The 23,302-nt window shown below is 37.7% G+C and overlaps 2 long non-coding RNA genes across 5 annotated transcripts; one reads left to right on the top strand and one right to left on the bottom strand.

Annotated features, from left to right (window-relative positions):
- Positions 1-467: 467 nt before the first annotated feature.
- LOC127558004 (uncharacterized) lies at positions 468-5,324 on the bottom strand. 2 transcript variants are annotated; one of them, XR_007952692.1, is made up of 3 exons: positions 5,065-5,324; positions 1,564-1,689; positions 468-947 (listed from the first exon to the last, which is right to left on the bottom strand). It is a non-coding gene; the product is annotated as an uncharacterized LOC127558004 (long non-coding RNA). The 2 variants fall into 2 exon arrangements; XR_007952691.1 differs by having other exon boundaries at positions 5,051-5,324.
- Positions 5,325-5,970: 646 nt separating this feature from the next.
- Positions 5,971-20,230, top strand: LOC127558005 (uncharacterized). 3 transcript variants are annotated; one of them, XR_007952695.1, is made up of 5 exons: positions 5,971-6,156; positions 16,957-17,025; positions 17,296-17,334; positions 17,442-17,526; positions 20,088-20,230. It is a non-coding gene; the product is annotated as an uncharacterized LOC127558005 (long non-coding RNA). The 3 variants fall into 3 exon arrangements; XR_007952694.1 differs by lacking the exon at positions 17,296-17,334 and adding an exon at positions 18,104-18,207; XR_007952693.1 differs by lacking the exon at positions 17,296-17,334.
- Positions 20,231-23,302: the final 3,072 nt, after the last annotated feature.

The following is a 23,302-nucleotide window of genomic DNA, read 5'->3' on the forward strand; positions in this document are numbered from 1 at the left end:
ACATTAAATTCCCAATCCCTATAGTTTTGCCTACCTGCATTTTTGATTTCCATCACAGGCTAACTGTATAATATTTCGGAGTCTGATTCTTTTTGTACAGAAAAATAATGGTTTGGACATGTATACTTATTTTGTACTTAATTTATACTTTAATATATTTAACATGTATTGGTCATCCTGCCATCTAGGGGAGGGAGTGGAGAGAAAGAGGGGAAAAATTGGAACAAAAGATTTGGCAATTGTCAATGCTGTGAAATTATCCATGCATATAACTTGTAAATAAAAAGTTATTAAAAAAAAAAGAGTGAATGTTGAAAAGTATCGTTGCATATATTTTGAAAATAAAAAGATATTTTAAAAAGAGAAAAGAAAATATGTAATACAAAAGTAGTTGCTGTCTCCTTTGGGAATAAGGCAAATAGAAGATTCCAATTATATCTGATCTTATGGAATAAAATAAACAAGAGTAACCATTCTGAATTATCTTTAATGACACAAACATTTTCAAAGTCAATAAATATACAGATTATATTATATAATATAAGCATAAGAATTTACTGAACGCTTTTCAGGATTACTCATCCAGATTTAGTGTCTACCTGTCACCCAACTCTCAACTATTGTGGCTCCAAGAAACTGAAGCATGCACAGGAATCATTCTTGGTAAAACAGTACCATATATAAGCTAAACTAGGTTGAGGGCAATCAAGAGGCTTCAAAGCTGTTTGTGAGGTAAAAGAATGTCTACCACAAGCATGTCTTCTTTAGTAGAGTGGATGGATTGGAACCAATTGTTCCAATGGTTCTTAATGGTCATTAAAGATGGTTGAAACAGGCTCTATATGCTTAGACCTTTGTCAGACAATGAAGATTCCAAGATCATCCATTGTATCCCAGACCATTGCCGGTTGTCCTGATTTTCGTATTGCCGCTGGACTTTGATGAGTCTAAAAAAGAGAATGACACTGATGACTTTGTGAAACCCAGCCTCATTTAAATCCAATTCACTCCCAAGTCAAGGCATCACTTGTGATGTCATTGGTCCCCTTTCAAATGAAGGACAAACAACAGCAACCCTTAGTTTAGCCAATGTGCTACCAGGAAAAGCATATCAGTCAATGTTGTCACTTCATAGTCTCTAGCTTACCATAAATTAATACCTCCATCAGTAATTTCATTAATTAATTCTTGTTTTCACCCAGGAGAATTTCTTTTCTCAGCAATTTCATTGCCCGAAAGTGTTCCCTCTAAATCTTGACTTTCACCCTGCAAACTCCTCAGATTCTGACCAGATCTGAGTTATCTCTTTCTTCTTAGGGCTATTCCCAATAGTGAGTCTTGCTCCTTTTTTCTGGTTCTCTAGAGAGGTGGTTCCCTGCTGCTACTTAAAACAAGAATAGATGTTTTCTCAGTTGAAAATAGGCCCCAGTGAATTTTCAGGGACTAAATTTAGGATTCAGTGACATTAAGTGCATTAGCCCAATACAGTTCTTTACCTTGTATCATTCATCTTCCATATCAAATTAATCAACAAATCTTACTTTTTCTAATTTTTCTTCCTACCTAAGTCAACAGGATACAATCCTAGTCACAGATCATACAAGGGCCATCATCATTTCTTTCCATTCACACATTCCAAGATGCCATCCAGGTCTTTACACCTCACCCAGTACTGTTGTCAAAAGCCTCCTAGGATCAAATAAAAAATTTAAAATTTGTTTATTGTTATCTCTGGGATCAAATATAAGTTTTTCTCTTTGGCATTTAAGTCTTTATAACCTGACAGCATTCTGCCTTGCTAGCCTTCTCACACATTACTGCCCTCCATGTATTCCATAGTCCAGTCATAGTAGCTGACTTACTGTTCCATATACTCCCATTTCTATACCTTTGTTCTCTCACTTCGTCATTTCAGGAAACCCCAAGAGATCTCTGATGCTTATTCTAACAAGCAACACTCTCAACACCTAAGATTTTTACATCTAGCCCCCAAAGAGTTTCCATCTGTCCTCTCAACTTACTCCCCATTCCATTATCTTCTTGAAGACAGTGAAATTAATGAGATATTTCTCAAGGCAGAATTTTCACCAAAGATTCCATGATTTTAAGTATATTATACATAATGCATAAGTGTAGTATACATATAGTATACAGTATTTTTGAGCTTGTCCCCATTGAATTGTTCACTTTTCCTTGTGATACATTCTGGGTGTTGCCTATGTGATCTTTGAGGGGGTCCATTCCAATTCCCAGTCACATTGATAAATTGGATCCCCAGAGGGCAATTATATATTTCCCTCACAAATCAGAAGCTCATTCTCTCTCTGCTCCTTCACCTAAAGACAGGAAAGAATAGACAGGGACAGAAGCGACAGCAGAGCCACAGGTTCATAAGTCATGTGGCATCCTAGATGAAGACAGTAGGTTGCTGATACTACCTCTTTCGAGTTTTAGTTCAACTTTAAATATAAACTCAAGTACTAACAAAGGTAACTTAAATTTAAATGCTACTCAAAAGGGGGACAACTCTTTTGATAGGTAAACAAACTTACTTAGAGGATAATGAATCGTTTAAAGGATTTAAACCCCCTTCTGAAAGTTTAAAGGAGTCTTAGCCTCTATCACCACCAGGAAAGAGGAATTTTCTCTACTGGGGCCTTTTGTGTGTATTATTATTTTTTTCCCCTGAGGTAATTAGGGTTAAGTGACTTGCTCAGGGTCACACACCTGGGAAGGGTTAAATGTCTGAGACCAGATTTGAATTCAGGTCCTCCTGACTTCAGGGCTGGTGCTCTATCCACTGCACCACCTAGCTGCCCCTTTTTTATATGTATTCTTCAATTTCAACTCAACAGTCAGCCAAAGGACTTTTTCTTCCCTTCAGTAAGTGGACAGAAGACCATCCCAGAATACATGAGCAGGTTCTGAAGGGGATAGTCAGGCACCTCCATTCCATGCCTTCACATACTTTAAGGATCATATTCACCAAGTATCCCCATGGATTCCCTGCATATACACTCCACCCCTCATAGACTAGTCCTCCCTTACATGTATATCTGCAAAGGAAAATAGCAATGTAATAATATAAATAAAATTTATAGCTTTCAGGCACTGCTTTACAATTATTATCTCATTTGAAACTTATAATAACCCTGGGAAGTAGGCTGTCATTATTTTCATTTTACAGATGAGCAAACTGAGGCAAAAAAAGGTTTAAGTGAATTGCTTAGGGTCACACAGCCTAGAGTCACACAAATTTGGACTCAGCTTTTCTTGATTCCAAGTGCTATCCCCCTGTTCTACAGGATAGCCTAAGTCATTGACCTCCCTCAATTTCCCAATCATTTTCTTATACTTAAAAAGCTAATTCTCTATTTTCAGACTCCTCTATTATGTTTCTGATTAGGGTAGGCAGCTAATGAATGAAAAGTACTTCCAACTACATAAAATTATTATTGGTGTTTTCCCTTTGTCATAAAACGCTGGACAAAAGTGAGCTTGACTGAGTGTTTACAAAGAGACTGTCAAATTTCTAGTGGTTACTGATTGGGGCTTGTCTAAAAGAAAGAGTCTTGAATTTAGAAGCAGAAGACCTGATTTTGGTTGCCAGTTTTGCAATTTAATAAGTGGTAAAAGTGAGCATTTCGTGTCATCTCTGTAATGACCTTCACTTCCTTCAGCTATAAAATGAGAACTCTAATGAGAGAAGTAGTAGATTAGCAGCATGAGAGGTATTCTAATTGATAAGCAGCCAATCTCAGAATTAAGAAGATATTGGTTCAAAATCCACCACTGATTGTACTAATTATGTGAGCTTGGAAAATTGTTGAACAAGTGCTGGCCTATATTTATAGGGAGAATTTCTTCACTGGAAGAGTCCTATATCATTGGAATTACAAGACTGGCTTCAAAAATAGTCAACAACCATTTACTAAGTGCCTACTCTGCGCTGGAAAAATACACTATCAACCCTACAAAGCTGTTGAGAATAAAGTCTTTTGTCAACTATAAAATGTTATAAAAATGTCAGTCAAGTTAGCAAGTATTTGTTAATCAGCTACTCTATACTAAGCACAAGAAGTATTTTTAAAAAGTCAAAAAAACAGTCCAATATCTCAAGGATTTCATAGTCTAATGCAAACAGTATGTTCAAATGATATAGAGAGAATAATTGGGAAATAATCAAAAGAAGAAAGGCTCTACCATTAAGGGGGATGGTGAAAGACTTCTTGTAGAAATTAAAATTTTTATCTAGGACTTGAATCTGGGGCAGCCAAGAGATAGAGATTAGTAAGATAATAAAATAAAATTAATAAGAGAACAATATGTGTCAGGTGCTGTGTTAGGTACTAGAGATACAAAGACAAGATTGAAACAATGTCTGCCCTCAAGGAGCTTACATTCTATGGGGAGAAACAACATCTACATATCTAATGAGTACTACATACAAAATAAACTCAATCTAATTTTCAGAAGAGGCATTAGCAATTGGGGAAGGGTCATGTGACTGGAGCTGTGCTTTGAAGGAAATTAAAGAGAGAGCAAATTCCAGGTATATGCAAAAATGTGAGAATGGGAAATAGAATATTGTCTTTGAATAAGTCTGAAGTTGGACTACAGATTACATAAAGGGAAATCATGTTTGAATCTGGATATATAGATTTGGTCCAGATTGTGAAAGGTTTTAAATGAGCATTAGAAAAAATTATATTGAATCCTGAAGATAATAAGTAATAGCATTTGAACATTGTGGATGTATGTCAACCTTAACTGTCTTAGCATAGTGTATGGCACATAGTAATTGTAAGTAAGTCATTGTATATTGCTACCACCATATGTAAAGCACATTGACAATAAACTGATTGATTCTATTTTAAAATTTAAGACAGTTTTGACCCCTTGAATAATTTTATAGTTGATAACTCTATATATTACTGTACTGTGTTCCTTCTCAGGTGAGAATAAGGCCATAGATTTCAAGCTAGAAAGGACTTTAGAATCCATTTATTTTATAAATGAGGAAACTAAAACAAGAATTCAAATGTCTTACCCAGTGTCACTTACTGTAGAACATGCCATTTCTTTATTCCTGGTTTGGTGCTTTATTCACCAGATCAAGAAATGCTGCTCTGTGAGTATTGCTGTGATAATACATAAGAAGAAACAGCAATCCCTGGGAAAGATCACAGATGAGGGTGTGGTAAAAATCCAGAAATTGTGTTCCTCCCTTTGTGGGTCAAGCATCTGGCAACATCCTACAAATAGGTCCTCGAGCCAGGATCTACTGTGTAGAACTCATCTAGTTCTCACAAAGGCTACTATGAAATTTTTGGCAGCTGCCAATTTTCTTTTGTAAAGTGGGTGTTCTAACTCCTCATAAAAGTCTTCCCTCCCACTGTACTTTTTTTTCCTCTCCTCCCCCGCACTCCACACCCTACTTCACACACCCTCCCACTTCTGCACAAACACAACTACATTCACCCCTCCCTCATACATATTTTACACACAGCCCCCACCCGCCTCCGCCTCTGCTTGTACCCACGTACTCTCTCTCAAATACTCAATCCCTCTCTCCTCCACCCCATGCACCCAGATATCACACATACAGTTATCTTTCTCATGGTCTCATTCTTTCCATTTCTCAACTTTCCCATAACCCTTGATCTTACCCAGACCCTCCTTCAGTTTACAGTCTCCTCTTTATCCCAAACTGATACCCAGTTTAATTTCCTCTTTAGGTCTGGGACTTCAGAGACTGTGATGATGATTTAAGGATTCATACCCTGAATATCCCAAAACTGGAGCTGTCACAAGTAGGAAAAAAGCCAACATTCATGTGCCTGCCTGCTTCTTCCTTCTGCTAGATTAGGAGGTAGCCTGTAAAGAAGTTGGCACTCAGCCATATTTCTGTGAACTAGAAAACCTCCTCCTTTTCTCCCTCTTTAACTTCCTGTAGGAACCATGCCAGGATCTACAGTGGCAGCAGCCAACCTCAGTCCCTTTTTCCTGTCTTACTGATAATTCTCCTGGATTTTTCTCAGACTATGCAGTACAAAGTCTGCAGGAACAATGTCTAAAAGCCTATAACCTATCCAAATGACCATGATGCTACTCAATTCTAAATTGTATAACAAGAAGGAATGGCAACGACTAAAGGTAGGAATGGGATTAGATTCAATAAAAAAACTCACAAATGTTAATCTTGAAATGAGTTATTCTCATAATATTTATTGATCAACATGGTGAAACTCATTAAAGCCTAAAAGGGGACGAGTCACCCAAAGTGGACAGAGCACCATTGTTTACCATGTCTTTACCTGCCATAGTATTTGAATGACCCACTAGGACTTCAAATTAGTCTTTTTGGACATATAATTTCCTACCGTGATCTATCTCATTGTTTTTACATTTTCTTGTTGAGGCTGCTGGGAGTGTAATTAGAGGCATAGGAGAGTATAATTATAAAAAAAAATATGTACTCTTTCTTCCTTTCACATTAAGGTCATTTGTAATTTTCCTGAACGATATTCACTTCTGATGAGTAGATGCTCCAATATTTATAAGACAATTATTATTTTCATTAAGTAATGTTTTTCAAGCTAAATACTAAACATAGCCAGCAGCATTGCAATAGAGTTAATAAACTTCAATGGATTTGTAGTTCATCAATGGAGGTTCTCCCTCCAGTGATACAGATAAAAATCATCCTTCACCTCTTTGTTTGTTTTCTTACAAATCTTCCATAGAACTTTTTCTCTTTTCACTTGAAGGCACTAGTATATCGTTTGGGCTATCCATTTCTTGTCCCTTAAGCTTGTATATGATCAACCCACCTCCTTTTCTGGTGATGCATACTATAAAATTCAATAATATCATAATTGGAAATGATCTCAAAGGTCATCTACTCTAAGAAGTACTTATCTGATTATCCAATAATTTAAAAAAAATCTGAATTAAGTGTCTATTATGTGCCAAGCTTGTACTAAATGCTAAGAATACAATTAATAAAAAGGAAAATATCCCTTGCCTTCAAAGAGCTACTGTAATGCCAAGAAACTGAGACAAGATAGAGAATAGAGAGTTATTAACATTTTATTTGAAAGGAGAATTGCGCTGGGGATATGTTGCCCTCAGAGTGGATGTCCAAAGTATCCAGCAGAGAATGTGAGTTCTCAATGACATATTTATACACAGTAGCTAAACAAAGGCAGGGGGGTGGAGTCCAAATTGTGGTGAGTAGGAATCTGCAGGCAGGAGCCATCAATCCGGTTCTGACAGGTTGGGCCATAGGACCATAAATTCTAACAAACTGGGAGTTAAGGATATGTTCAGCTTAGAGCCAGGAAGTCTGGACTCCCTTTTATATTGCATTTACACATTGACAATTTTTAACCTCTAAGTTATATCAGTCTTAATGAACCGGAGGGGATGAGGTGGGGGTGGGGAGTGCAACTAAGGGGATTGAGGCAGAACAATTAAGGAAACTGAGGCAGGACCAATTAGGGAAACTGAGGCAGAACAATTTAGGGAAAATTAGGCAGGACAATTAGGGAAACTGAGGCAGGACAATAAAAAGGGACTGTGGTTCAGCACTACAAGCAATCTAAAGGGGAAGATCATATACAGAAGAAGGCAGGAAAGGTGGGAGGAGAAGAAAGGAGTGAAACACTGGGGGTACTTTGCTCATAACTGAAACCAGTCAGGGAAACATACTCAACATGGATTGAGCTGAGAATTCAGTCTGCTTTGGGTGGAGTGTAGTACTTTGCCAGTCAGAGAGGAGAGGAGAATGAAGGAAGAGGTATCAATCAAAATTTGAGCTAGAAGTTGCTAATTAAGAAGTAATGAACTTAACCCAGGAGGGACATCTTGTTCCACAGAATTGAAACCAGACAGGGCAGCAGATATAAAGTGTAACACAATGTCCCTGGCATGTGATCATCCAGCCTCAGTTTATCCTCAATAATAATAAATCATTCTCATTTATATCTTGTTATTGACTTCAGAAGAGAAAGTGAAGCTGGTGACTTTGCACAGCCTTCCCTCATTTTAATCCAATTCACTTGCACCTTCCTGATATCATGGTCTTATTCAAGAACAAAAGACAAACAACAACCCCGAGGAAAAGTAGGAGCTGATCCCCTGGAGACCCTTTCATCCCTCATGCTTTTCTGACATTCTTCCTCCCTCCCTCCCTTCCTTTCTCCTTTTCTTCCCTGCCTCTGTCCAGGAAAGAAAACTTTAATTACTGAAATCTCATAAGATATTGAGATTTACAGGCTAGGTTCCTTTCTCAAGAACCATACCTTAAACACAAATCACTCAGGCTCTCATTGATTGGCCAACAATAGATTTTAGATCAAGTTGCACTTCGTCATTGTTTGGGCCCTAATTGGCTTGAAGTGAATGTAAATAGCAATTGTTTCTGTTTTGGCCAGAAACCCTGAAGATCTTTGCTCCTCAGATTGATTTTTCTTTAACTAGGTAAAAGAGGCCATGCTCTTAATCACATGGGTTGTTGCCTCAGTTAAACTGAGACATATTAAAGTTCTTAGTTTTAAAAGACCAAGGTCTCCCACTGCATTCAGGATCATATCCAGTCATCCAGATCTGTATCTTGCCACTGGATCCAAATAACTCTGAAAGTGAAAGCTAAGTTGGTGACTTTGCATAATCTTCTCACACTTAAATCCAATTCACTTGTATGTCATAGCATCACCTTCCTGATTCATGATCCTCTTTGAAAAAAAAAAAAAAGAAAGAAATAGCAACAGTACTCAATGTACTACATATGAGCTACATTTGGAAATGTGCTTCAGGTTGGTGCTTCAGGCAGAAAGGCTTATTTATGAATTAGCAAAGATGGAAACATTTCATTTTGTGTTTGCAGTGTGGAGGGATAAGTAAGAGTCAAGGGGTAAATAGGAAACTATTTGGAAAATAAATATTACTATATGCCCTTGACTCAGGAAAGATATCAGGAAGAGATGAGCTTGTAAAGGATCTTTGAATAAACAGCATTGTTTTTTTATCTTGTGAACTATACAACACTTTTGCTTAAATAGCAATACTCTCTTGGAATTTTGCTCATTAAATCTTTGTTGTGGTAATTAGTAGCCAGCAATCAGTAAATATGTCTGATGACTCTAGGTGGTGCTTATTCATTCTTTCATGTTTTTAGCTGATTGATGATCAGCAGATTTTCTTTCTGTTCCTCTTAATAACAACACTGTGGTATCTATGCCTTTGCACAGACTGACCCCAATACTTGGAATGTAGTACCTCATCATTTGCACTTCCTAGCATCCCTCATTTTCTTCATAGTTCAATTTAAGCATTCTCTTCTTATCTTTTCTTGATCCTTCCAACTATAAGTGCCTCCCTGCCCTTAATCTATTTGAATTTTCAAAATGGACCAATGACATCAGAGGATGACCTCAACTCTTAGGTGAATTGAATTTGAGTACAGCAGAGTTGGACAAAATCATTAGACTCATTTTCTCTTCCAGAGTCATCAAAGTCTAGTGGCAAGACAAAAATTAGACATCTCATATTGTTCCGTGATATCCTAATTGATTTTGGCATTTTTAATTCCTGACCAAGCTCTAAGCACTCTACAGAGCTTGCTTCAACCATCTTCATGGTCATTGGAACAAATTGTTCTCATTTATCCATTTTGCCAGGGGAAGTCATCACATGTTTGTGCTAGACTCCCCCTAACTCATCTTAATTACCCCTAATCTGGTTTAGCCCATCTGCCTTACATGGTTTACTGGGGTATGGCTGCTGTGCATGCTATAGCTTCTTAGAGCTATAGGTAAGCTCTAAGGTAAGAGTTGAGTGACAGGTGGACACCAAATGAAGATGAGCTGCCCCAAAAGGGTTCAGCAAGTCATCACACCAGAGCTGATAGTCCTCTTTGAATACCCCATATATTCCATTTTATATGTGCTTATATAGGTATATACCTCCTCTATAGAACTTATATAGAACTCTCAAAGAATGAGTTCTTCTCCCTTCTTTTTCCTTCTTCTTTCTCTTCCTCTTCTTCTTCCTTCTTCCTTCTTCCTCTTCCTCTTCTTCCTTCTTCTTTCTCTTCCTCTTCTTCTTCCTTCTCTTTCTTCTTCTTCCTCCTTTTGCTCCTTCTTCCTCCTCTCCTCCTTCTTCTTCCTTCTTTTTCTTCCTTCTTCTTCCTCTTCTTCTTCTTCTTCCTTCTTCTTCTTCCTCTTCTCTCTCTTTTCCCTCTTCTCCCTTTTCTCCCTTTTCTCCTTCTCCTTCTCCTCCTCCTCCTTCTTGTTGTCTTTATATGTCAGTGTTTGGATACTTGTTGATTAATGCACTTAGAAACAATATTTAGCACTATTCTTTTTCAAAACAATCATTTATGAATTGGGCATTGTCAAGAAACTAACAGGTTGCTATCACAATGAGTAGTCAAAACAAATAGATACCAGGTTAATATGTCACAAGCAGAAACCTGTACTAGACCCCCCAGTAATTAAGTTACTTCATCTGCAACTCATTGAATTATAGAATACCTCCTATTTGATATTCCTGTTTCAGTTGCTTCCTCCCTGTAAAATAATTTATCTCTCTCATGCTTAAATTTAAACACATACATTTATACTGAGCACATTTTACTATAACACATGCAAAGTGGTGGGCTGATTCTAACTCCATTATAGTACCGTGTAGCTCTTACCTGGGCATGTAAACATAGACTTATTTTTTAGGTTAATTTGCTTCTGAAAATCTGATCTCATTAGAGTAATTCTAGATTCACCATCATATAGTTATATTCAAAATTTCCCAGCATTTTAGGGGTAACTAAGTTAAGAGGAAAATATATTCTATTTACTCAAAACCTTAGCTCTTAAGCCCCCATCAGTACACTTCTATTTACACAAACTAGAAAATTAATTATGACACTTTTAGAGTTTAAATGTAACTCATTTAGTTAACATACTATATTTTATTAAAAGTAAGGCATGAGAGATAATAATAACACAGATGCTTACATATTAATCAGTGCTTGAATCATCAAATACATCACAAGTCATGTATAACTTTGAGCATCACTCTTCCACCAATATACTCAGAATCTGTAGGAAAGAGTCGATATACTGATACAATGAATCTGGAAGGGAAGAGCACAACAGAGGAATATCTAAATGCTCAGAGTAATTCTTAACTCTAAAATATAAGTTTTGATGTGATCAATCTAATGAAGAACCTTTGTACCACATGAAGCTACTTTGCTGCCAAAAATTTACCTCTCAACCCTCCTCTCTCCAATGAAGCAGTTACCCTTCTGTACTCAAATCAAATCAAGTAGCATTTACAAGATCTTTCAATTTACAATCACCTTTAAAAGGGTGTTTAGAAAGTGTTATCTCTTCATTGGGATGGCAGTTCTCTTGAGTCAAAGAACTAGAAAGCTCATCAGACTGGCTATCTCTAGGCTATAAAGACCAGGAGAGAGTTCACCACAAAAATTCATGGAGGTTGATTCTTTAGGGAAGACAAGCCTAGCCAGCTCTTGTAATACAGCAAAGTGGCTGTAAGACCTTTCTCCTCTCTATTTTTCCCTCTCAAAACAGAAGTGCCATTAATTGGAGACAGTAACTACAGAAAGTACCTTTTTTAAATTCCAGGTATACTAAAGGCCATTCACTGTGATTACAATCTTTATACAGCAAATCACAAAGCAGTAAAGCTGCTTTTCTCATTCCCTGCTATTTCTTCAATCTTTACTTGTCTCCACCTCAGACTCTTCTCATAGATCTCTTATGCCTTTCAATGGCTTAAATTAAAGCTTTCTGGCATTCACTGACTCACCTTTCACTTAAAAGGGTAACTGTACCTAATTTTCCCTTATGATATCAACAACCCTTTTTAAAATCATATTTTATTTCCAAATATTATGTGTGTGTGTATGTGTAATGAGAGAGAGAGAGAGAGAGAGCTTATGTGTTTTAACCTCTCAAATCTTGAACAAGTTATATACAAATGCTGAGGAATAGTTCTTTATATTATTTTCCTAGCTTTTAATAAATTATCACATTCTTTAAGTCTTTCCAAACCATTAAACAGTTTACATATGCTTGAGATGCCCTTCTACATCTTTTATAAGATGATTTAAGTTTTTATCTACTTCATAGTTCATTTTCTGTCTCAAACTGCTCAAATTCCGTTTGAAAGCAATTTCTCTTTGTAAACTTATTTTTGAAGTTTTTTTGAAACCAAATTCTTTTTCCAGACATTAAAATATTTATTTATAACCATAGTGATGGTTTACATCCTTTATTAATTGAATTCACTCTTTTCCTTCACACAAAAGTACTTTTTTCTGTACTTTCCATTACTTAACTACCTTATATGAAAAGGATCTTTAAAGACTATACTTGTTACAATTTTATTATCAGTTGTAATGAAATGTTACTAATGTAGCTTCCTTCAAACCAAAAAAAGGACATCAACTAAACATTGAAACATATATTTCTATTTAACATCATTAGATGGGTCTATACAATGCAGAGAATCTGAGAGGCAGCTAGGTAACCCACTGGATAGAGTTCCAGGCTTGAAGTCAGGAAGACATGAGTCTAAATCTGGTCTCAGGCACTTACTAGCTGTGTGACCCTGGGAAAATCAATGCTTTTTTGCTTCAAGTTCCTTATCTGTAAAATGGGGATTGTTAATAATCACAAAATGCTTAGCACAGTGCCTGACACAAAGCAAGTGCCATAAAAATGTTAGCTATTGTTAATAACCAGCCAGCTCCCAGTTCCTAATTGGTCATCTTCTCTGGCAATGGAAATTAAGAATAGTATTAAAAGAAATAATTCATATTAACTAGGATGGTGAATAATTGAAATCTGCAGAAGATGCCCTGTTATTATTGTTCAGTCATATCTGACTCTTCATGACTCAATTTTTGGGGTTTTCTTAGCAAAGATACTGGAGTTGGTTTGTCATTTCTTTCTCCAGCTCATTTGGCAGATGAGGAAACTGAGATAAAAAGGGGTAAATGATTTACTCAGACTCACATAGTGAATAAGGCTTATTATTGTGAGATCAGATTTGAACTCAGGAAGATGTCTTCTTGATTCCAAGACTAGCATTCTATCCACTATGCCACTTAGCTGCCCAGGAGTTGCCTTAACATCATTTAAAATATTGACTTCCTTCTACTTATCTCTCTGTTTTATTAATTACTCACACTAGTAGCTCACTAGTAACAGTTTAAGTTTAACCTCCTTTCCTTGCCCTTCTGCCCTTCTCTGTAGAAAGGTCATTATTAATAATAAAATGGCTTATTAGAAAGATAACAAAAGAAAGGCAAAATGAATCATATTAAAAGGAAATACCAAGCTTAGTAAAATAGGGAGGAAATAGATATAATTTATGATGTCAGTATCTTTGTGTCTTATACATAAGCTTTGAATAATAATACCTGAGAAAATTTTTTGAGTTAAATAGAAGTGTGTGTGTGTGTGTGTGTGTGTGTGTGTGTGTGTGTGTTTGGGGATACAAATCTCACACTGACATCTGCAATCTGAATTCTAGCACTAATGCTACTTCTAACCCAATTCAGTTCAATTTTCCTTTCAAAAGCATATCCATCTGAATTACTCTCAAGTATGCTTTAAAATGTGCTTACCAACTCCAGCTTAAAAAAAAAAAAGGATAATTGGGTTCAGAAGCTTCCCCCTCCCCCTGCCAGGAAGTATGAAGGGCAGGTTCAATGGCTATTACTACATCTCAGACTAAATTTAATCTCGTTTCCTGTAATGATAGGTTAATTTCTTGAACATGGAAGAGGTAAACATGAAGTCTATAAAGTGATATGAACAAACTTTACAAAATGAAATAAGCAAAATTTAGAAAAGTCTCACAAAACTCCAAGGAAGATTTATGATTTCAAGATGTCCCTAGAAACAAAAAAGAGTTCCTCTTCCTTATAAGAAACAAAGAAGACTAAAAGAAGTTTTGTACCCCAAATTCTTTGTAACCTGTGCTGGTGACTTGAACTCTTCCTTAAGAATTATTGTTTGCCACTGGACTCAAATTTGGAGGGCAAAGAGTGCTGAATTTGGATACATTCCCTTACTAGGAGTCTTGGGTGTGTACTCTCACAATGAGGCAAGAAGCTGCATGCTAGGAAACAGAGAGGTAAGGTACTACTAGATCTGTATATTGGTTTATGAGTCTGGGAACTTATTCCTCTGTTGCCCTTGAGAATCTGACACAGACATGCACAGAGCACAGCTCCTCCGGGGAAGAAATGGTCTTCTAATGTGTACTGTTATATCCAACCCAAGCTCTGTGGATGGCTCTGGATTTCCTGCTTGCCATGAGAAGAATTGCAGTTATCAGTGATTGGGGTTAGGCTTGTGATCAGTATGTGTCTGAGCAACTGTTGATTATTAAAGGTGAACTTCTATGCTTCCATGTGAGAGACAGCAAGTGCTCTCATCTGATATTGTTGGATCAGCCAACCCAGATACAATGCAACCCAGATTAGCAAGGAGAGATCACAAAATCAATCACAAAAGATCAGCATTAAAAAATAATTCTTTGCTCATTTATCAATGCAGAAAATAATATTTTCCTCTTACCTCTCTTCTCTTGATTTCTCTTGGTATAGTCCATGACCTGGAGTTTTCAGACACAAATTTTGCTACTATTCCCTTTCAACAATCAAACTAATGGGATTAGTTTAGGAATTTTCTCTAATAACAAGTAGAAGGAAGTTTTGAGGAGATGGTTCCATAGAGAATGAAATAATTTTTCCCTCCCATTTTTGCTTTGATCAATAAACTATGTAGCCATAGTATGTTGAATCCTTTCTTGTGGATGTGGAGGGTAGAGACCAAAAAAGAGTGTTGGAATTTTAGTTTATAGACTTCATATTTTTAATACTTTGAGCAACATTTCATGCTATTGCCCTTGCTAAATTCTGAAATCAAGCACTATGAGTTTAAATTACTATGCATTGCTGCTTGAAGTCACATGCCATGGTGGGGCAGCATCTGCAGAGTGAGAGTCTTCTGGAGTCCAATTTTGTCTGGGAGATTATTCTACATACGCACCAGAGGGGAATAAAGTGGTTATTGCTCCAGTGGCTGAAGAAGAGTATCATCTGATAGGTGACTCTAACAATGCACTCCCCCATATGATTTAATAAAGTACTTAAGCACTTAGCACAGTGACTGGCACATAGTAGGTATATAACAAATGCTTCTTGATGAACTAATACACTTGTTGTTGAGTCATTCAGTTGTGTCCTCTCTTCATGATCTCATTTGGGGTTTTCTTGGCAAAGATAGTGGAGTGGCTTTCCATTTCCTTTTCCAATTCTTTTTACCAATGAAAAACAGTGTTAAGTGACTTGCCCAGAGTCACACAGCTAGGTTTGACTTCAGGAAGATGAGTCTTCCTGACTCTGGGCCTGGCATTCCATCCCCTTTTCCACCTAGCTCTCCCCAACTAATACACTCTCCCCTATATATTTAAAGACAGAATCCCTTGCATCAATTTATATTACTTCCATTACTCCAATATCCTGACTGTCACATATGGCAATTCAGATATCATACATTAAAGAAAGGGGGGAGAGACTAAGAAAAAAGTACTATAGTTATAATCCTAATGCAATTTAAAATTTAAAAAAAAGAAATTCTATAAATCACTTGCTTTTCTTAAATGAGATATTGATTCTTTTTTTTTTTTTTTACTAAATTGTATTTTTTTCTGATTACATGTAAAGATAGTTATTTGTATCTTACAAAGATGAATAGAAAAACTATGTCTTTCCTTCCATTCAAAATCACAGATCACAAGCTTCACAAATTTTTTTTCCTAATCATCCCCAAAACACAAAAGTTCAAAGCAAAGGCACTTAATGAAATAACAATAAAAAAAATCTCAATAGAATATTTCTCACACACATCCAAGGGTTCTCTATCCTACAAATATACATATCACCAAGGATATTAGTAGCTATATATAAATAGCATGGATAGAAGAAATATTTGTGGTCAGAGCACAAACATAACTATAGAATTACTTGCATCTGGAGTAGACTATGGGGGGGGGGAGTCACATGAGAAGATGACATCTCAGGAGTATATATAGACACAAAATAGAGACTGAATGACTTGATCTACCTGGACACACTCTTTAGAACACTGGCCCTTCCCCAAATTTGAAATTACCATATCAGTCAACAATACTCTAGTCACACCATAATGCTAAAAGGAAGAGAAAGTTGTAGACTGGGAAAGGGAGGAAGACATCTGGATACCTAAGTAGATTCACCCTAATTAGGATACAAGCCACTGGCTCAAGTTGGTGAATTTCTAAAAATGAAATTTCAAGGATCGTCACAATCAAGTTGAGGACTTTTTCTTTTTTTTTAAGTTCAGCTTCATCCTAGGGCCTTTCAAATCATAACTAAATTTCTCATTAGGCATTCTCCTAAATGGTTAACAAACAGATGACAGAATTCTCCAGAAAGATGAGAATTTTTGAACTGCCGATTCTGTTTTAGTCATAGACCTTAAATGTTCTGATATTTTTAAGTATCTTAACATCCTGGTCATTTACATTTAAATAAGGGTTATCAATAAAGATGACCAGAGTCCCCACACCTTGTCAGTGCACCACTTCCTTTTTAAAATGTGAGGGGAAATTTTGAAGTTTTGAGATAGGCAGTGAGGTAGAAGTGGGAGAGAGATAAAATCTCTTCTTATTATCAAAAGTTCTTTCTTAAATTCCCATTCTATTCTAGGAGGAAAGGAAAAGCTAATTATTGTACAGAGTTGTGCGATGGGGTGGGGAAAAAAACAAAAATCTTTCTTTACCAATGATCTATTTGTGTATGAAGCTTATTAAGAAAGAACATAATGGTCATCAAGCACATTACAGCTTTTTTTTTTTTCCTCTCTCTAGGCCATTTTTCAGCTTGTCCCACTAAGTGTGGGAGTGAGAACAAGTCCTAGCATGTGAATACGATAACAAGTGAGTAGGTGGACAGGTGGGAGAATAAATGAGAATGTGGGTGTGTGGGATGGCAAGCTGGGGAGAGTCAGGCCAGTGGAGAAGGTCTGGCAGGTACATGAGATCAGGTGGAGGTGAGCTGGGGAGAGAGTGATGAGTGAGTAGGTGGATGAGTGGGAGAAAAAATAAACAGGAACAAAGACCACCTTTCTCAAAGTAATTTGAAGCTCTTAAGGGACACTTCCCACTGAATGTTTCTTTAAAACACAGAAATTTTGATGTTTCTTTCAGGAGACTATAACATGTGAAATCTGCTTGCCCCAAGATCATGTAATATTTGAACTTACTATATTATGAAAATGGATTTTGCTTTCTATCCTTTTATCCTCTAAAGTACACTAGATTTTTTTGTCTTTTTGTTGTTGTTGTTAATGCAGCAAGCACTGTATATTGGGAAGAAAATTTGAGTCAGAAGATTTGGACTGAAACGCTTTCTGCCACTTATTAGCAACATGACTTTAGGTAAGTATTTTAAATTCTTTGAACCTCAGTTTCCCTCCTACCTACTTCACAGGACTATATTAAGGATCAAATGAGAAATCATTTAAAAAATATTGTTCAAGCACATTGTAATCTGTAACATGCATGCATTAAATAAATAGTTATTTAACTTCCTCCATACCTTGGAAAGTATACATAAGGACTGAGGAATTTGAGAATGGATTGTGAGATATGGCAGAAGACTGTCTAGTATGGACATTCTGCTTTGTTCATAGAGCATACCTGTGCTCTATGAACAAAGCAGAATTGTAGTAGCTTAAAAGTAACATGAGATGGGCAAATTTAGAGACATCTCCACTCCAAATGTTCATATAAACTCTTTCTGCTTGACCTATAGTAGAGCAAGTCAGCTATGCTGTATTTTGACCCCAACATAGTAATGTCATTTTGATCCTCTTTGAGCACCAAGGATAATAACAACTCAACATATGGAATGAATAAATCTATCAAAAAATCAAATATATCAACTCTCATTTCTCTTTGTCTATTGACTTTCTACTCATTCTTTAAAGCCCAGTTCCAATTCTATCTCTTTCAGGGATCCTGCCTGGAACTACCTACCTTCCAGATGGGAACAACTCTGTCCACTCCACCACATTGTTTTGTACCTTTCTAAAGAATTTATCATATAAAATTGTGCAGGTATTATCTATGTGGTATCTCATCTACTCTAAACTGTGAGTTCTCAGAAGTCAGGTAATTGTGTCTTATCTAAACTTTGCATCTCCTCAAGTCCTTAGTACAACGGACTATAGAGGAGCTCTGTGACCCTGGGCAAGTCACTTAACCCCAATTGCCTCGGCAAAAAAAAAAGAAATTCTTTAAAAATTAGATCAGTGTTCTTTCAGTGTTCCTAGTCAGATATCCCAAGTAGAAATACAGGACAAAAGAGAATCGAAAAAAGCCAGATAGCACAACATCTGGACTGCTACTGACACTGTATATATTATGCATACCATTCATCAGTCAGAGGTTCTTGGCCTGATTTGAGGTAGCCCAGGGAATGAAATGTGGCTAAAAATATGGTAAGACCAATAGAAGAACAACTGAGAGACTAGGTGGAACTAAGAAAAAGGATTGGGCAGAGCTTCAAATAATGTAGGAGAGTGAGTGAGGAGGTTGGTAGGCCTTAATTTTTTTTCATTGAATTCTAGGTTAAAATAGATATCACTAAAGTAATATGAAAATTAATCCTTTCTCATTATCTTCCCCTTCTCTGCCTTCCCCCCATTCCCTCCCTTATTCCTCCTTCCCCCCTCCTCCTTTTCCTCTCCCTTCCTCCCTTTTACTTCCTTCCTCCCTCTTACTCCCCCTTCCTCCTCCTTCCTCCTCTTTCCTCCCCTTCCCCATCCTTCCTCTCCCTTCTTACTCTCCTACCCCTCTTCCCTACCTTCCTCTCCCCCTTTTCCCTTCCATCTCTTCTCCCTTCCTCCATCTTCTTCCCTTTCCCCCTTCCTCCCCTTCTTCCCTCCCTCCCTTCCTTCCTTCCCTCCTTCTCCCCCATTGTCTTTCTTCCCTTACCCACTTCATTCCCCTTCTTCCTCTCCCCTCCTCCTCTTCTTCTCCTCTCCCCCTTCTCCCTCTCCCTCTCCCCTCTTCTCCTTCTCCCTCTCCCCCTTTCTCCTTCTCCCTCTCCCCCCTTCCTTTTCCCTTTCTCCCTCTGCTTCTCCCCCTCTCCCCCTTTCTCCCTCTGCTTCTGCCCCTCTCCCCTTCATCTCTCCCTCTCCTTCTTTCTGTCCCTCCTTTCCTCCCTCCCTCTCCACTTCTTCCTCTCTCCCTCCTTCCTCCCTCTTACTCCCCCTTCCTCCTCCTTCCCCCCTCCTCCTTTTCCTCTCCCTTCCTCCATCTTCTTCCCTTTCCCCCTTCCTCCCCTTCTTCCCTCCCTCCCTCTCCACTTCTTCCTCTCTCCCTCTCCTTCTTTCTGTCCCTCCTTCCTTCTCTCTCTCCCTCCTTCCCTCCCTCCCTCTCCTTCTTCCTCTCCCCCTCTTTCTCTACCTCCCCCTACCTCTATCCATCTATCTATCTCTCTCTGCAAATGGACAAACTGGTGATGTACACCCATTTTTAACATCTCCCCCATGGTACAGAATGAAAACTATTTTTATAGCTAGGAAGCTCTAAGATGTAGCCAGGGTGAAGTGACCAGGGACTTTACGTCAGGGTACCTGACACCCAAGGGTTGTGCTTCCTTGGGAAGTATTGCCATACCTTGAGTTTCTCTGCCAGCTGCATACTGTGACTCATTCCACACCTGCTACATGACTACCAGCTCTGAGCAGTCACCTCTCAAGTGTCATCACTATGTCACTTATTTCTTTGGGGATCAATATGTAGCAGATGCTCTTGCGCCCTATGAATTTTGTGGGGAATTTCATGTTATTTTCAATGGCATTTAATTCTGTGATATATTCCTATGCTTCCTAAATTATTTCTTTTGTATTAAATATCTGCGGGGGGGGGAGGAGGGAGAGAGAGGAGAGGGGGAAGGAAGTGTCACTAATACACATTCTCTTCCTTTACAGATGTGCTACAGATACCTAGTACAGCTTCAGTAAACCTAGAACAACTATTGGATGCCCCCTAGGGGACACCTAGAAACTTTTATTCAGGAGAGAAGGCCCAGAACAACTGGAGTAGCAGCTTCTTGGTACCTCTTTCAATACTACAGAAAAAATAAAACAATTAAAAACATGATAGTGTTACTCATGATAGTGTCACATGGGTTGTCTATAAGTTCCATGTGGGTCTAAACTACGTTGGAAATCTCAAGGGAAAGCACAATGAATAGGAAAGGATCTATGCAGCAGATAAAGCCCTGGGCCTGGAATCAGGAGGATTCATCATCCTGATTTGAAATCTGGCTTTCAGATACTTACCAGCTGTGTGACTCTGGGCAAATCACCTAACTCTGTTTGCCTCAGTTTCCTCATCAGTAAAATGAGCAAGAGAAGGAAGAAAAAGCCAATTATTCCAATATCTTTGCCAAGAAAACTCCAAGTGGAGTCACAGTGTTGAATATGACTGAAAAAAATGACAAAAAACCTGAAAAACTAAATATCAGATATGGAAGCCAAAAAGTGAATGCCTCCTGGGCTGCATCTCAATTTCCAGGATTAGAGAATTGATAATCCCACTGTTCTCTGCTTTCATATCTGTTGTATCATATTCAATTTTAGGCACCACAATTTAAAAAGGGAATTCATAAGCTCAAGAGGTTTCAAAGGGGTGAGAGGAGGAGGGGAATCAAAAGGGAGCCCTAACAATGAAACTCTAAATAATATTTGGATCAAAGAATAAATAATAAAAGAAATTGGTAATTATGTGAAGGAAGGAGGGAAGAAGGGAGGGAGAGAGGGAGGAAGGGAAGGAGGCAAGGAGGAAAAAAAGAAAGAAAGGAGGGAGGGAGAGAGAGACTAAAACCTGGTTTCAGACACTACCACCAGATAGCTGGGGGACCCTGGACAAAAAAGAAAGAAACGAAGGGGCAAAACATCCAAGATTTAGAGGAATTATTTTAACTAAGTTGGCTAATTATCACTAAGCAAAAAAAAAGGAACGTCAGCAGAACACTGTTGACATGGGTGGTTTCCAGTGACACACCTGCCCTGTGGTAAGAGTGGGCAAATTCTAACCTGCAGTTCTGAGGACAGAAATGGGACTCTGCTTCCTCCTTTCCTTTTGGCTGCTCCTTGAAAGTAGAATAGCCTACCCTGTCTAAGCATTCCAGGAGACACCCTGGGGAGATTAGAAGGGTGGTAGCCCATTTAACTTAACTCTCTGACAGCTTATGGCTTCAGAGAGCTATGTGACTCACTTGGCTCCACCTCTTTTTTTATGTCTCTTTTTCTACCACATTTTTTTATATTTCTCTTAATTATTTCCCAAGGTGGGGCCCCTTACATTTCTTTCTAACCCTGTCATATAAAATGTTTGTCATCTATGAAAGTTGGCTGATTTAAATGTCATTTAAAGTATTTTGAAAAATCTAAACAAGAGGAGCCATCTAGGGGAATAAAAGCATTGGGAGTGGGGGGAGGGTGTTAGGTCCTGACTCTGTTTCTAAGGACCTATCTAGCTTGAGCCCATCCCTTCACTTCTGACTCATTTTCTTCATCTGTAAAGTGAAGAGGTTAGATTGTATGACTTCTAAGATTTCCTCTACAGAGCAAATATACTAACAAGTGCTATTCTTCCATCCATTCCTTTCAACTCTAAATCCTATAGCCTTAAGTAAATAGATGAGAGAAAAAGTGAATAATTAAGCTGAGTGTTTGGCCTTTTGATTCAATATGCAAATACCTGAGAGAATAAATAGATTTGTCATAAGCACAGAGCAAAGAAGAAAATTCATTTATAAAAACATTTCCAGCTGCTATTTTTCACTTCTATCTTTATTTTCAATAAGGGTTTTGGTAGGTGACAAAGAGATCGGTGTTAAGAAAGACAGCATCCTCAGATATAAAAAGAGTGGGTTGAACAAGATAATAGTGAAAATTTCTTCCAGCTCCAAATATTCTATTTTAAATATGATAACCATAAAATTACTATGTTGATTATCTTCTTGGCAGCTTCCTTAGTCTCTTTCATAAACGTAGAATCTTTTTTTTTTTTTTTTAAGTCCATCAAACCAATGTACTGGTCAAAAAATCATGGAATATTTCAAACTAATCTCTGTAGGCAGCTGGATGGCTCAAAGAATAGAGTGCTAGACCTGGAATCAGAAAGACCTGAATATTCTTCAGCATCCTGGCTAAGTCATTTAACTTGTTTGCCCCAGTTTTCTCAACTGTAAAACTGAAACTCTAATAGTGCCTATTTCTACAGGTTAGTGTGAAAACCCAACAAAATAATCTTTGTAAAATGCTTAGCACAGCGCTGGGCACATGGTAGATACTTAATTAAATGCTTACTCCTTGTTGTTAAGGACCATGCCTAAGTGAAGGAGCAGGTCAATTCTCCAAGAGCCTCCATAGCTGTGGATCATAACACTTGAAGGAGTTACAAAGCAGTCTTGGAAGATGTTCTTTGTGGATTGGGAATGAAATAAATTGTAGGCAAGAGGGAAGAGGAGAGAGGTCAGAGAACGCAACTGCCTCTCAGTCTCCTTGTGTCATCATCCTCTCACATGAAGTGAGAGATCTGAATTAGACCTCCAGCAGCCACTGGCAGGTGGCTCCCATATCACAACACCTTGCCCCTTCAAACCTGCTTTTCATCCATTAACCACAAAGACCCTGCACAAATCAGATGTAATGATATAAGTAATTTCATGTAAGTCAATCTACAAAATATTAGTTAAAAATTGGGAAAGGAAGTAAGCTAAAGTACCAATATTTCCAAAATATCTTTCTAACCATAATTAAATAATATAGAGATAAATGAATAAATGAAAATGCATTAATTGCATGCTAAGTTCTTGGCAACATGTAGGCAAGAGATTCAAAAACAGAAATAAGACAATCCCTGCCCTCGAGGAGCTTATAATGTAAGAGTGGGTATGACACACATATAAGGGGATGACAGCCAGGGAGTACAGGATTTGTTTAGTGAGTCACAAGATTTATGAATGAAGCAATAAAGCAGCTTATTGTCTTTTCTCTGCCAGAAGCAATGGTAATACTGATTTGATTACTGTTCTAAGAACAAAAAATAGAAAGGTAGGTGGGGAACATATGTATGTGTGCAAAGTACAAGGCAAGATATCCTAGGTTGTCCAGGGGGAATGAGGCTTGTTTTG

This window comes from Antechinus flavipes, chromosome 3 (assembly GCF_016432865.1).
Source record: "Antechinus flavipes isolate AdamAnt ecotype Samford, QLD, Australia chromosome 3, AdamAnt_v2, whole genome shotgun sequence".
Classification (NCBI taxonomy): domain Eukaryota; kingdom Metazoa; phylum Chordata; class Mammalia; order Dasyuromorphia; family Dasyuridae; genus Antechinus; species Antechinus flavipes.